The sequence below is a fragment of the Leptopilina heterotoma genome, unplaced genomic scaffold, assembly GCF_015476425.1.
Source record: "Leptopilina heterotoma isolate Lh14 unplaced genomic scaffold, ASM1547642v1 Lhet_456, whole genome shotgun sequence".
Lineage (NCBI taxonomy): Eukaryota > Metazoa > Arthropoda > Insecta > Hymenoptera > Figitidae > Leptopilina > Leptopilina heterotoma.
In genome coordinates, this window is record NW_025111090.1 from 67,501 (window position 1) to 83,168 (window position 15,668).

A 15,668-nucleotide genomic window follows, 5' to 3' on the forward strand; every position below is an offset into this window, starting at 1 on the left:
TTTTACGCAGTAAAACTCATATTTTTTATTTAAAAAAATGTATTAATATACAATTATATAATAATATAATGCATTAATTATAATAATAATTATAACAATAATAGTAATTGTTATTATTAATAATTATTATATTTTATTTATCAATTATTTATATTTATTTTTTATTTATTACATTATTATTATTATAATATAATATTGTATATAAATACATTATTTTTAAATAAAAAATATGAGTTTTACTGCGTAAAAATTGAAAAAAAGTGGAACGCCATTTGTTAAAAAGTGGTAAAAATTGAGTATTTCAACGTTCAAAGAAACATTAAAAATCTCAAAAACTGAAACTTTTATTGTGATAATCTTGTTACCTGATGTCTAAACTATAGAAATATTGCTTTGTAGAAGTTAAAAGTAGTGTACACTCTTAAAAAATAAAGTTTTATTAGGAACGCCATTTCGGTGTTTTTGCCAGTCTGGGCCCCGGCGCGTGGAACGCCATTTGGAACGCCCTGCCAGTGAAGTGGTTAATCTGTTTAAATAATTGTTGTTAAACAATTGGAAATTAAAAACAGGTATATCTTTTTTTCCATTTGCCTATGAATCGAATTGTTAGTTTCACTTATAATCCATTTGTTTATGCTTGGGATGACATACCCTTTACACAGCTTAATTTGTTTATAACAATTTTTTAAACAAAATACGACTTGTAGAAAAAAATGACCTATACAAAACATTCTTATTTTTCTACGAAGAATTGATTGGCGTTAACAGTTTTTAAAAAATTTTTAAATTTTATTAATCTGTTTAAATAATTGTTGTTAAACAATTGGAAATTAAAAACAGGTATATCTTTTTTTCCATTTGCCTATGAATCCAATTGTTAGTTTTTTAATACAATAGCTGATTTCTTCATGGGACTTAATGGGTTAATAAACCCTCCAAAAAGAAATTCTATTCTACTTTGTATTTTCTCAAAACAAATCATCAAAGATATAGATCTCTTTTTCTGACTCTAGAGTAGTGTTACCCCTTAAAAAAGTATAAATAATGTAAGAAAATTAATATTAATTTTTAAAAGTTTTTATTTTTTTTTAAAAATTGATGGCAACTTATTAAATTATTCTTGTTACATTACTAATTACGAAAACTATTTTTATATATGAAATTGATTATAAAAAGTTTTGTTTTATATTGTACTAGCTGTCGGACCCGTCTTTGACGTGTTTTAGTTTCTGCTAATATATTTGATAGGGGTGTCTACCAACCGAGAAATAGCCGTGAATTAAATTTTATTGTGAAAAACTAATAATTAGTTACTATTAACTATTTCGTTAGAAAAATATTAGTATTTCAATCAGTGACAGTACTACTACACATTAGTGACTTTATGCGTTTGTAGTAGAGTCAAAATTTCTGAACTGGGCCACCTAAAACAATCTTTTTGAATTTGCATTATGTCTATACATAATTTGTTATAGCCGGGTGATACAAAAACATTCCCGGAATGCGTTTTAACAAATTTTAATTTTTCAATTAGTTATAAACAATTAAACTTTAAAGCACCTTTTTAGAAAATTTACTATTTCTTCGTTGTTTTTTGATAAAATTTTAAAATATTTGAAAGAAATGTACAAAAATACTGTCTCTATTAATGACAATAAAAATTTTGAAAATTTATAATTAATTATGCAAAATAAATTGTTGGGGGAATGTTAGGTATCGTGGCGTGTAAGGTATGGTGGCGGACTTGTCAAATCTGGCATGTAACGTTACATCTGAAATGCCTTATCTTTATGGTCGATGTCTTTTATCGTGATGACATTTTATATGGAGTAGTATTAATGAGCAAACGCTTGCTTTGTACTCTAAGCGATTTTGAATTAAAAAGTAGTGAAAAAAACTAAAAAGTTTTATTGGATATGTGTGTTAACAGTGCCAGAGTGAAGATTTTTTGAAAATTGAGGTAGGTAAATGTATGGAACGTATTGTTTAGACCTTGGACAACAGTTTTTTGTATTTTACATTTTTCTCAATTTGCGCTGTATGAAAGTAACACCATCATATTTTCATCAATAGCTTGTAAGGTATGATGGCGTAATTTTTGTAACGTACAGTGGCGGTTCATTTTCTTGCACGAGTTTCAATTGTCTTTGCATTTTTTGTGTACTAATGCCTCTTGCTCTCCACCGCAACAATTCTCGAATATGCGACACTTGCGGTCTTCTCTTATTCTAGTTGCGTTAAAACAGTCACCAGCTACTTCACATGACCAAATTGTAACCATAACTGAAGTGAAACTTTTTTTTCTATAATGTAAAATCATCAGTTTTTTCTCTTTACGTTATTTTTCATAATTTCTAGTAGTTTTAATATATGATTTTAACATCTATATAATGTTTTAGTTAATATGATTTGATTTTTTGTAATTTCCCTTATTCCTTTTGCAATAATATTTAATTATCGTTTGTATTGTTTGAAAATATATGCATTGATTTTTTGTACAAGAGTAAAAATTCCTGAAGTGTAACAGCAAATTTTGAGATTCACTGTATTTATTTGGTAATACATGAAAATGAAACATAATTATGAGATAATTAAATGCCTAGAAGGATTTTTCAAAAAAATTAAATTTCACTTAGTTATAAACAATTGAAGTTTTTTGCAGTGTTTTATTAAAAATTTAATATCTCAGAACAGAATAAACAAATCGTTATAAAATTTGGTATGTATACTCAGAAAATGGTGTAGTTTCAAAGAAGTGTAAAACCCAGAGATATTGTCGAAATCTTGCAAATTTCTTTCAAAAACAATAAAAATAAATTTTTAAGAAACTTAGGGAAGCACTTTTTATAATTTCGATTTTTTATTATTATTATTTTAATGCAAATAACAAATAAGTGATGACTTTAATTGCTTTCCGTCTGATATATTAAAAAAAAATTTCTTCTCGATATTGCATAAATCTTATGAGTTAACCTATAAATAACAAAAAATGATATTTCGACAATAACTTTTTTTTATAATTTTGAACAACTTTTAATTTTCTAAGCTAAATTAACAAATGCATAGCTCGCTTGTTAGTAGTAGAACAAAATTTGTTTCTTTTCTATTGCCTTTAGAATTACGTCACTATTAACAGCTGTACATACATATTGTTCAAAAAATATTATTTATTAATGTTATAAACAAATTAACTTAACAAATGAATTGTTCATTTGTTTATAGTCGAAATGGCATCGTTTTTTTCTAACCGTTCTAAAATTATGTTACCAGTAATATTACGGACATTTTTCATAGCTATTTTTCATAATGAACAATTCATTTGTTAACTTTTCTTGTTTATATCATAAACAAATAATAAACTATGAAAAATGTCCATAAATATTATTGGTAACATAATTTTAGAAAGATTAGAAAAAAACGATGCCATTTCGACAATAAACAAATGACCAATTCATTTGTTAAGTTAATTTTTTTTAACAAACTTTCTACGACGTTAAGAACATTGTTTATTTTATAAATAAACAATTAAATTTGCAATAACAATTATTGACAAGTAATAATACCCTAGTGAAACTCACCGATTTTTTTAAAACTTGGTATACATATACTATGTCGAAAAATATTTGACCAGGTTCTTTTATATCGGACCAATATGATATTTCAGGATTGAAACTACCCTTTGAAATATTTACATCCTTTATGGATATATTAAATTATTAATGAAACAAATCAGTCAATTATAGTAAAGATTTGTATAACAGGGTTTCTGGGATCGCTGATTATGAATCTGAAGTTAGTTTTTCAAAATTCAAAATGGCAGATCCAACATGGCGGACGATAATTTGAAAATTTCATTTAATTCACTTAAAACTCCTAACCCAGAGGTTTTTGGGGTCGCTGAATACGAATATGAAGTCAAAATTGCAAAATTTAAAATGGCGTATCCAATATGGTGGACGACGTTTGGAAATTTCATTAGATGCACTTAAAACTCGTAACTCGGGGATTTTTGGGGTCGCTGATTACGAATCTGCAGTTAGTTTCTCAAAATTCAAAATGGCGGATCCAATATGGTGGACGACATTTTGAAAATTTCATTAAATTCACTTAAAACTCGTAACCCAGAGGTTTTTGGGGTCGCTGATTACGAATCTGCAGTTAGTTACTCAAAATTCAAAATGGCGGATACAATATTGTGGACGAATTTTTTAAAATCCATCGGTTTTATTTATAAACAATTGAAATTTTTTGCAGTGTTTTATAAAACAATAAATATCTCGGAACAGAATTTTAACTTGTTTTTATTTGTTTATATCATAAACAAATAATAAACTGTGAAAAATGTCCATAAATATTATTGGTAACATAATTTTAGAACGATTAGAAATAAAAACCATGTCATTTCGACTATAAACAAATAAACAATTCATTTGTTAAGTTAATTTGTTTATAAATCCTGACTTGGAATGATCGATTTTTTTCATCATCTTAATTATTAATAAATAATATTTTTTGAACAATATTAATGTACAGCTGTTAATAGTGACGTAATTCTAAAGTCAGTAGAAAAGCAACAAATTTTGTTCTACTACAAACAAGCGAGCTATTCATTTCTTAATTTAGCTTAAAAAATTAAAAGTTGTTCACTCTTCAAAATTATAACAAAAAAATTTTATTGTCGAAATATCATTTTTTGTCTTTCTTATGTTAATACTTATAACATTTATGCAATATCAAAAGAAACAAATTTTTTTTTCTAATATATGTGAGACGAAAAGTAATCAAAATCATTTGCATTAAAATAATAATAAAAAATCGAAATTCTAAAAGCTGCTTCCTTGAGTTTCTTAAAAATTTATTTTTTAGTGTGTTGAAAGAAAAGCGAGATTTCGACAAAATCTCTGGGTTGTACATTTTATTGAACAGAAAATTGCAGATTCATACTAAAGTATGTCGCGCGGTAAACAAACGTGTCACCCGGCAGAAAAAAATTAATAACTTTGCTGCTTATTGAGGGACACTAAATTTTTAAACCGTTATGGAATCGTTATAAAATATCCTTTACGATGAAATTTGAACAAACTTCCTATGACGTTAAGAACATTGTTTATTTTATAAGTAAACAATTAAATTTGCAATAACAATTATAAAAATTAAACTATCTAATTTTTCAATTATTTCATTTGAAACTACATCATTTTCTAAGTAGGGGAGAGTAGGCTACATTGAACCAGCGTCAACAGTGAACCACTTCAATTTTCTGAGAAATGACTGAGTGAAATTTTTTCATATTTAATATATAAGTTAGTTTTACTGAAACAAACTATGTCCAAAAATTTCGGGCACGTAGGTTTATTATTTACAAAGAAAAACTAAAAAAACTGTTTTTCACGTACAAAACAAAAAATTTGGTGGAATTATAATGACGTTTTTTTATTGAAATAAGAAGTTTTAAAAATTAGTAAACTTGCGATTTATTTCGCTTAGGGTGTCAACTTCAATATTCCGATGTGATAAAGAACTTTAAATCTTACACAAATTTATTATAAACAATTTTTGTTGTGAATGTCATGTGAATACAGTGAGTGCGGCATCATTGAACCACCCGAAAAAGCAAAGAATTTTCAATTTTAAGAGTTGTAAAATTGTCTGCTCTACTAATTAGTAAGAAAAATACTGGAAGACATGCTTTCATCACAATTGTGAACGAGATAAACTCAAACTGTCACTTTACCTACCTAACCTGACATTAAAATACATTAATCTCCTATATTAACAAGTAATAACAATTAAATAACAATTTTCTATTTTTTTGAGTGGAAAATAAGATTTTTTACAATGTGTAAGTGGAAATATTATTTTTGAAGTAAATTGTAGTGTTTTATTAGAGGTGGTTCAATGTAGACACACATCCTTCAAAATAAGAAAAGTGTAACTTGTTAGAAAAAAATTTAATTTAATTATTTAATCATAATAATTTGTGTTTGTAACGTGTGTATTAACTAAAGGAGTACTTCAGCTTAATTTTGATACAAAAACCTGATCGAAATTAGTAAAATTTTATTAGTTCTTGGACTTTATAAAATACCCGGTTCAATGTAGCCTACCCTCCCCTATACATACCAAATTTTATAACGATTCGTTTATTCTGTTCCGAGATATTAAATTTTTTAATAAAACACTGCAAAAAACTTCAATTGTTTATAACTGAGTGAAATTTAATTTTTTTGAAAAATCCTTCCAGGCATTTAATTATCTCATAATTATGTTTCATTTTCATGTATTACCAAGTAAGTACAGTGAATCTCAAAATTTGCTGTTACACTTCAGGAATTTTTACTCTTGTACAAAAAATCAATGAATATTTTCAAACAATACAAACGTTAATTAAATATTATTGCAAAAGGAATAAGAAAAATTACAAAAAATTAAATCATATGTAAGGCGTATTAAAGGTATTGTACACCACTTTTGCGACAAAATGGCGGCTGAAGTGATTGTCCGGAAAAAACTGGTTGACACGATATCTCTGCTTCAAAATGTCGGAAACAAAAAATCCAAAAAATTCTTAAAATATATGTCAGTGGCTATGACATGAACCACAAAAAATAAATTTGAAAAGAAATGAGAAAATGGCGGCAGTTTGAATTTTTTTACCTCTTTTTCACCCCTAAAACGGTAAAAAATTGGGGTTAAAAATGGACGTAGAATGTTGGTTGTGGTTCATGCCGTAGCCACTGACATATATTTTAAGAAATTCTTTGGACTTTATGTCTCCGACATTTTGAAACAGAGATAACGTGTCAACCAGTTTTTTCCAGACAATCACTTCAGCCGACATTTTGTCGCCATGAAGGACAGAATAAATAAAAAATTTTTTTTTTCTTAATCCTCAATATGTGTATTAATACACTAAAACCTCCGAACTTTAGACTGCTCGGTACTGGTGTCTAAAGTTCGGGGTGGATACCTTGACGCCAAAAAGTATAAACACTCAGAGCCGTATGGTTCATGAATGCAAAATTGTGTTCGATATAAATTTTATTTTTCTTTAAAATGTTTTCTTTATTAACTCTCTCGTCTATTCTCTTTAATATTTCACTTTTCTTTTCAATATCGAATGCTATGTATTTCTATTTTCGATTAATTTTTAAATTTTTACACGCAAAAAATAAAGCCACAAAAAAGTAACACTTTAAATATACGCTACTGGTCCTAACCTAAAATCCGCTATTACATTCCCTCGACCTCTCTCCCATACTTGTTGTCAACACAGTCTAATGTTCGGAAGTCTAAAGTTCGGTGGTTTCAGTGTATGTGTGAAAAGAGTTTTCAAAAAAACAAATTAATATAATAAAACTTGTTTAATTTGGCAAGAAAATTTCCGGTTTTCCTGTTTTAAATTAAATTTCTTGCTATTTATCGGTTTCCCCGCTCAATTAGTAGACACTCTGTCAAATCTATTGTGATAGAAACTAAATCCCGTCAAAGACTGGTACTGGTATATAACATATTTTCTTAAAAAAGTGTATTTTCAAAAAATAAGTCAAGTTTTGTACAGTAGCGTAACAAGAGAGGCCGGGGCCCTGGGGCGAGTAAAGCCTCGGGGCCCACTAGTAGAAATGAAATTTGATTAACAGTGGGAAATACCTACCAAATACCTTACAGCAGTAATAAAATTACTCCTGATTCTCTTTCAAAACATTTATTAAGTTTTTCTAGTCGTAAGAAGTATTTATGGAAGAATGTTGAGACTAGATAACAAGCTTAAAGTACATTTACTCAAAGTCATAAATAAAAATTTTAGTATAATTTATTATAACAATTTGACAATAGAGTGATTACAATATATATTAAAGATAAAATTTTATCTTTAGAATTTATTTAAACAAGATTTTTAGTTTCAAATATGTTCATATTAAATATCAATAATAATTTATTAATTTAATAAAATGAAAAACAATAATAAATATAATAAATAAATAAAATAATTTAAAAAATTAATAATAATCTAAGTTTTATAATTAAATCGTCTTAATCGCGGGGCCCCCAAAGTCGCGGGGCCCCGGGATTACGCCCGGTTTGCCCTATGGTAGTTCCGCCACTGGTTTTGTAGCCATCTGCAGATTTATTTATGTCTGAAACTTAAAATCAGGAAAATTTAAATTTGTTTAAAAAAATAAACCGTGTAAAATTTGGACAACGCCGGGAATTTTTTTAAACAAACATAGAGACCCTGCTTAACTTTTGTCTTTACATTGCTCAAAACATCTTTAGAAGTTTAATCAAAAAGTAAAATAACGTAACTTTTTACCACCTAAGCTTTTACCCAGTAGCATAATGATAGTATCGTATCACAGGTGATTTACAATTCTTGACATCCTGCGATATAATTTTTTTCAAAAAATATTTATCATAAAACAACTCTATTTTTAAAGTTTCTAAAGTTCATTCAATTAAAAAAAAAAGATTAATTGGATAAATAATTATAAATTGCATTATTTTGACGACAAAATCTTAATCAGAGACCCCAAAAATACTACTGAACTAAGCTTGATAGTAATTAATAACAATTATAATTTTTAATTAAGGAAGATTTCGACTATATCAGCAATTAGTGACATCTATTAGAAGTCAATTAAACTCTTTGGTTTAGAGTCAGGTGTTATTCTTAAGATAATTATTCCGATATGGTTGTCGGTAAATAATTATATTTTTTGAATTTTAATTTTTGATCTGAAAAAATAAGCTGCGTGAACGACTGCACTGTGCATCTGTGAGGACTCGAACCCCAGTTAATAGCTGCCTTTCGCGGGACTAACGCCTACCAATGCACCATGCCAACACAGCCTGGACGTTCACGTTTCTTATAATCTCAGATCAAGCCCATACACTAGTCGAAGAGCTGTATAGTTAATGTAGGAAATTATTTGCTGATGAAGAATTTTAATTAAGGAAGATTTCGACTATATCAGCAATTAGTGACATCTATTAGAAGTCAATTAAACTCTTTGGTTTAGAGTCAGGTGTTATTCTTAAGATAATTATTCCGATATGGTTGTCGGTAAATAATTATATTTTTTGAATTTTAATTTTTGATCTGAAAAAATAAGCTGCGTGAACGACTGCACTGTGCATCTGTGAGGACTCGAACCCCAGTTAATAGCTGCCTTTCGCGGGACTAACGCCTACCAATGCACCATGCCAACACAGCCTGGACGTTCACGTTTCTTATAATCTCAGATCAAGCCCATACACTAGTCGAAGAGCTGTATAGTTAATGTAGGAAATTATTTGCTGATGAAGAATTTTAATTAAGGAAGATTTCGACTATATCAGCAATTAGTGACATCTATTAGAAGTCAATTAAACTCTTTGGTTTAGAGTCAGGTGTTATTCTTAAGATAATTATTCCGATATGGTTGTCGGTAAATAATTATATTTTTTGAATTTTAATTTTTGATCTGAAAAAATAAGCTGCGTGAACGACTGCACTGTGCATCTGTGAGGACTCGAACCCCAGTTAATAGCTGCCTTTCGCGGGACTAACGCCTACCAATGCACCATGCCAACACAGCCTGGACGTTCACGTTTCTTATAATCTCAGATCAAGCCAAAGAGTTTAATTGACTTCTAATAGATGTCACTAATTGCTGATATAGTCGAAATCTTCCTTAATTAAAATTCTTCATCAGCAAATAATTTCCTACATTAATTATAATTTTTCCCATTTTTAATATCGAAAATATTTGTATATCTTAGTCATAGGATTTTTTTGTGCAAAATTATGCTAAACTGTGACTAAATAACATGTAATACTCAATTAAACAGAGTTTAAAAGGAATTCATTAAAAAAAAGTTAACTTTGAAAATTTGCGATTTTTAAAAATTTTTTTGAAAACATTTATAATTAATTCACAGTCAAAAGTGAAGTAACAATTTTGGCAGAGACTGACGACTTTTTTCATAGGGCGACTGGTCTATAGGAAAATCTGATTAGATTTAAATTTCTACACGAGAAGAAGAAAAAGAGGTAGAAGGAGAAGAAGAATAATAGGAAAAAGGAAGTGGACAAAAAGAATTTTAAAAAAGTAAAAAAATTAGTTATCGACAATATAATGACCATAATGATGATGACAATGATAGTAATTATCATAGTAAAAATAATGATTGTATTTGTATTAACAATCAAAAAGTATGTGGAAAAAACAACAGCTACAACAAATTTATTATTGTGTAAGTATTTCTTTAATACAAATTTGACAAAATTATATCAAAAAAATAATCAACATCATTAGTAAAAAAGCGAATTTTTCAACTTTAATTGTAATTAAATCTATAATTTCCAATATAATATATACTTTAAATACATCAATTTATATTACATCTTTATATATGTTAGACTCAAATCCCGAAAACGCTCATTGAGCAAAAAATCGACCACAACGCGTTCTGAACCCTTTAATGTATCAAAAACCCAAAATTCGTGCTGTGTAGAGCTGTGCAAAATTCGAACCAAACCGAGTTTAGTTTGGTTTTGGGGCTAGTTCGAATGTCGAATATTCGACATTCGAACTGGGCGGCTGAAATGTCGAATTTTAGAATTCGACATTTTAGCGTACTAAAACCGAACACAACTCGGTTCGGTTCGAATTTTGTAGTAACTCGAATGTCGAATATTCGACATCCGAACTGGGCTAGTTCTAATGTCGGTTTTTCGACATTCGAACTGGGCTAGTGCCGTGGCACTATCAAAAACAGCTATAACGCGTTGTGGCAAACTCAAAACGGTCAAAAAGCAAATTTCGTTCAATTTATCTTCTCATATTGAATTTGTGCATTGTTTTTTGTATTTTTGTATTTGTATTTGTGTATTTGTGTATTTTTGTATTGAATTTGTGCCATCACGATGCGTTCCTCTGCATTTAAAGACGTTAAATGAAAAAAAATATTATTAGTATACTATTAATGATATAGTATATTTCGTAACTAGTGCTAGCAGTTGCTAATTTTTAAATGAACACTTTTTTGGAACAATCTGCAACTGCTAGCACTAGTTACGAACGATATTTTTCATAACAAGGTGCAAGAAAGTACCCATTTTTGCACCGCGTTATGAAAAAAATATATTGTAAACAAACTACGAATCAGTGTTTAGTTTGATTTCGTACTTTGAAGAGAGTAAATGTTAATTATCAGTTCTTTAAAATTCAAAATGATGGATCCAATATGGCTGTCAACATTTTTAAAAATAGATTCAATTTCCCTGAAACTTGTTATTCGGGTGTTTTTGGGATCGATGATTACGAATCTTATGTAAGATTTTCAAAATTCAAAATGTAGTATCAAAATGCAGATTACCGGTTCTACAATGAAACTGGAAGATTTAATTGTGTGATTCTTTTTTGTTTTTTGCCATTTTGAATTTTTAAAATCTGACTTAAGATACGTAATCATTGACCCCAAAAAACTCCTGAGTAACGAAATTCAGGGAAATTGAATCTATTCTTTAAAAAGTTGTCAGTCATACTGGATCCGCCATTTTGAATTTTGAAAAACTGACATTAGATTTGTAATCAGCGACTCCAAAAACCCCCAAGAAACAAGTTTCAAGCAAATCCGATCAATTTTTTATTTTGACAGCCGCCATATTGGATCCGCCATTTTGAATTTTAAAAAACTGACATCGGATTCGTGATTAGCGACCCCAAAAACCCCCGTGTAACGAGTCTTAGTCAAATTGAATCTATTTTTAAAATATAACTTGGCACTTTTCATTTAAGAGTGGTTTTCACCCCTAGAAGCCACAAACGGACTTGATCCAGCAAAACGGCCAGACACGGGTATTTTTTTCTTGGTCCTAGTTTCCGAAAATGTTTGATTTTTTTGTGTGAGAAATCATGTCGGACGGTGCATTATTTATTAAAAAGTCAACTTTGAACGCCATTTTTGATCCGCCATTTTGTTTTTTTTTAATTTTTATTTTACAACATTTTAGGTTAGACATTTTTGACGCGATATTTTCACCTTTGAGACGTATTTCTTCGCCATAAATAATAAAAAAATTTGATTTAAAAAAAAAAAAATTTTAAAGTTTTTTTTAAAATAATTGTATTTAATTTGTTTAATTATAAATTTTCAATATTTTTTATGGCAGCATTCGAAAGACCAGTTTCTGAGCTTTAAGAAATGTCTATTGCAAAATTTTTAGCAGTCTGTTTTCATACTAAAAATTTCTCCCAAAGTTCAGATAAAATTTTTGTACATTTGGTCCTTAAAGGGTTAAAGAGAAACGAAAGGTCTGCTCGAGTACCTGGCCTATTATTTGAAGAGTTTCTTTTAACCAGTAGGCAGTCTATTGAGTGACCAGTGAGCAGAGATAGAGAGAGAAACTACGAATTAGTAGTAAGCATGAGTGCCAGTGAGATTCAAGCAAATTACATATAGGAGCATTACTGTTGCACTCGTAGACTATTTTATACCTAAGTATATATGTACAGTACCGTCCGAAATTGTCAGTCCACCCATTTTCAAAGGAATGACAAAAATTTTTTAACATAAAATTCATGAAAAGTAAAATTTTTTTTGGTTTATATTTTGAAAGACGATAAAATTTTGAAAAGAATAAGACCTTACAGAACTCATTTGGCCAAAATTTGTAGAAGATATTATTAAAAATCGTCATTTTCAATGTTTTACAAAAATTTGAATAACTTCTTAAATAATGAACGCTTTTTAATAATCTTAGGCTTATTTTAAAGACCATTGTCTACAGAATAAGAATTACTTATAGGCATTAACCTGTAATTTTTAACTTGGAATAAGCATGACGTCAAAGTTGGACAAAAAAATTCAAAAAATTTGAAATAATATTATTAAAAGAAAAATAATTTTTGAAACTCAAACATATATTTTTATTAAATTTTCTTGAAAAATCTACACCATATCATGTTTTATATATATGTTCTAGAATAGTTTTTAGTACAAAAAATTGATTTCAAATTTTTCCAATTTTTTTGTCTAATTTTGACGTCATGCTTATTCCAAGTTAAAAATGACAGGTTAATGCCTATAAGTAATTCTTATTCCGTAGAAAAAGACCTTTAAAATAAGCCTAAGATTATTAAAAAGCGTTCATTATTTTAGAAGTGATTTAAATTTTTGAAAAACATTAAAAATGACGATTTTTAGGAATATCTTCTACAAATTTTGGCCAAATGACTTCTGTAAGGTCTTATTCTTTTCAAAATTTTATCGTCTTTCAAAATATAAACTAAAAAAAAATTTAGTTTTCATGAATTTTATGTTAAAAAATTTTTGTCATTCCTTTAAAAATGGGTGGACTGACAATTGCGGACGGTACTGTATATGGGGCATTCTCTTTAACATTGTAATTTTTCAAAAATTACAGCTTGTAATATATAGTTACTTTTGCCGTATGGCTTTTTTTAATTAAAATTTTTTAAAGGACCCTGTAGCGTTATAAATAAATAAATGCTAACAAACAAAATTAATAGATTGTTTCAAAATTATCAAATTTGATCAGATTATTGTAAAACTTGTTACTAGGGAGTTTTTGGGTCGATGATAACAAATTTAAAATCACTTTTTAGAAATTGGAAACGAAGGATCCAATATGGCTGATAGTTTTTAAAATTTGATTAGGTTAGTTTAAATCTTATTATTCGGGGGTTAATAGGGTCACTGATTCAGACCCTGAAGTCACTTTTTAGAAATTCTAGCGTCATACTACTCTATAATGAAAATAAATTATATTATTATTGGGTACAAGTTTCAAGCGAATTGCATTAAATTTTGAAATTTTTCAGCTATATTAGATCAACTATTTATTATTTCTAAAAAGTGATTTCAGATTCGTAATCAGTGATCACATAAAAGTAATTGTCTTAGGTTCTAATGATTATAAAGTGTAACGAAGTACATCGTTACTGAATTTTCCGTTGTGTTGACCTTTGTGAGACAGTATATTTTGGTTATATAGCTGTCTCATCTCGTTGTTATCGTTTCTCTGCTTGAGCCGTTAATTTCGAATTCTTACGATCACCGTCGTGTGTAGTCCGTCAAGTCGTTTCTAGAATGATTTGACGCATGAGCATTAGGAAATTAATGACATGGTCAGCGGTCCCACCTTTTGGCGTGCTAACAGGTGTCGCCGAGAGGGAAATGAGAGAGAAAGTTTGATTGATGATTCGGAGATTAGACGGAGAAAAAAGGTTTTCTCGGAGTTTTACCGGCGTTTCCAGGAAGCGGTCGCAGCGTGGATTTTCAGTTGAGCCTAGAGTGGTCTCAAGGGTCGGACGTGTCGAGTTTTTGGAAAATTGGTCGTGTGACCGTTAACAGAGTAGAATCGAGATTGTTGAATTATTGAGTTATTTTAGATTAGGTATTAAGCTGAAAAGTGAATTAATACAATAGTATTAAGTTTAGTTTTAATTATTTCTTTTATTGAATTTTTAAATACACATTTTTACGTGTAAAAGTATCTTTATTTTCTTTTTATTAATTCTGTGTATCTTGCTGTTGGTGTCTTATCCGGGGGACGTCGTCGACGAATTTGTCAACAAATAGTAAGTTTTCATTTAAAGAAAAAAGATTGAAAATTGAAGGTCGTGGCACCGCGACATTTTATCCCAGCGGAGCCTCCCCATGAGTATTTCATTTGAGAGAGATTATGGTCAAGAGTAATTTAAGAATTGAGGAAATCGGTGCAAGTTTTATTATTAGAAGCAAACATTTCTGGGGAATCAATCATCTCTACTGTTAAGAAAAGGTGGAATACTATTAAAAACCATACTAACTTTTCAAAGGATGATTTTGTTAAAATTTTGGATTTTTCTTTGAGTTCATCATATTGTTCTTTTAATGGTAATTGTTATAAACAAATTTACGGGCTACCAATGGGTTCTCCCATTTCTCAGTTGGCTGCTAATATGGTTATGGAGGATTTAGAAAACACTATTTTGGAGGGATTTAATTTTAAAGTTTTGTTTTATTTTAGATATGTTGATGATATTTTGATTTGTGCTCCAACAAATAAAATATTAACAATTTTAAACACTTTTAATTTAGTAAATTCGAAATTAAAGTTCACTATTGAACTACCAATAAACAATGTGATCAGTTTTCTTGATTTGTCTTTGATAATAGATGATAACCAATTACTAACAAATTGGTTTTATAAAAAAACATGGTCTGGAAGATACATTAATTTCTCATCACATCATCCATTATCGCAAAAAATAGGAGTCATATACTCTTTGGTTGATAGGGCCATTAAATTATCGCACCCCCGTTATCATTTAGAAAATTTAGATTTTGTTAAAAAGACTTTATTGGAAAATGGATTTCCTCCTTCACTTTTGGATAAAAAATTAGTTGTAGATATTATCAAATTTTAAATCCATTACATAAGTTTAGTAAGTTTAGCGATAACGATCCAAGAAATATTTTTGTTTTTCCATATATACAAGATTATGATTATATTTTATATCAAACTTTTAAACAAACCAATACAACCTTAATTTTTTCAATAGATAAAACTTTGCAAAAAATATTTTTCCTCATAATTTTAAGGATAAAACTCCTTTGTTACACAGAACACATTGTGTTTATCAAATTCCATGTATCATTTGTAAAAAGTTGTATAT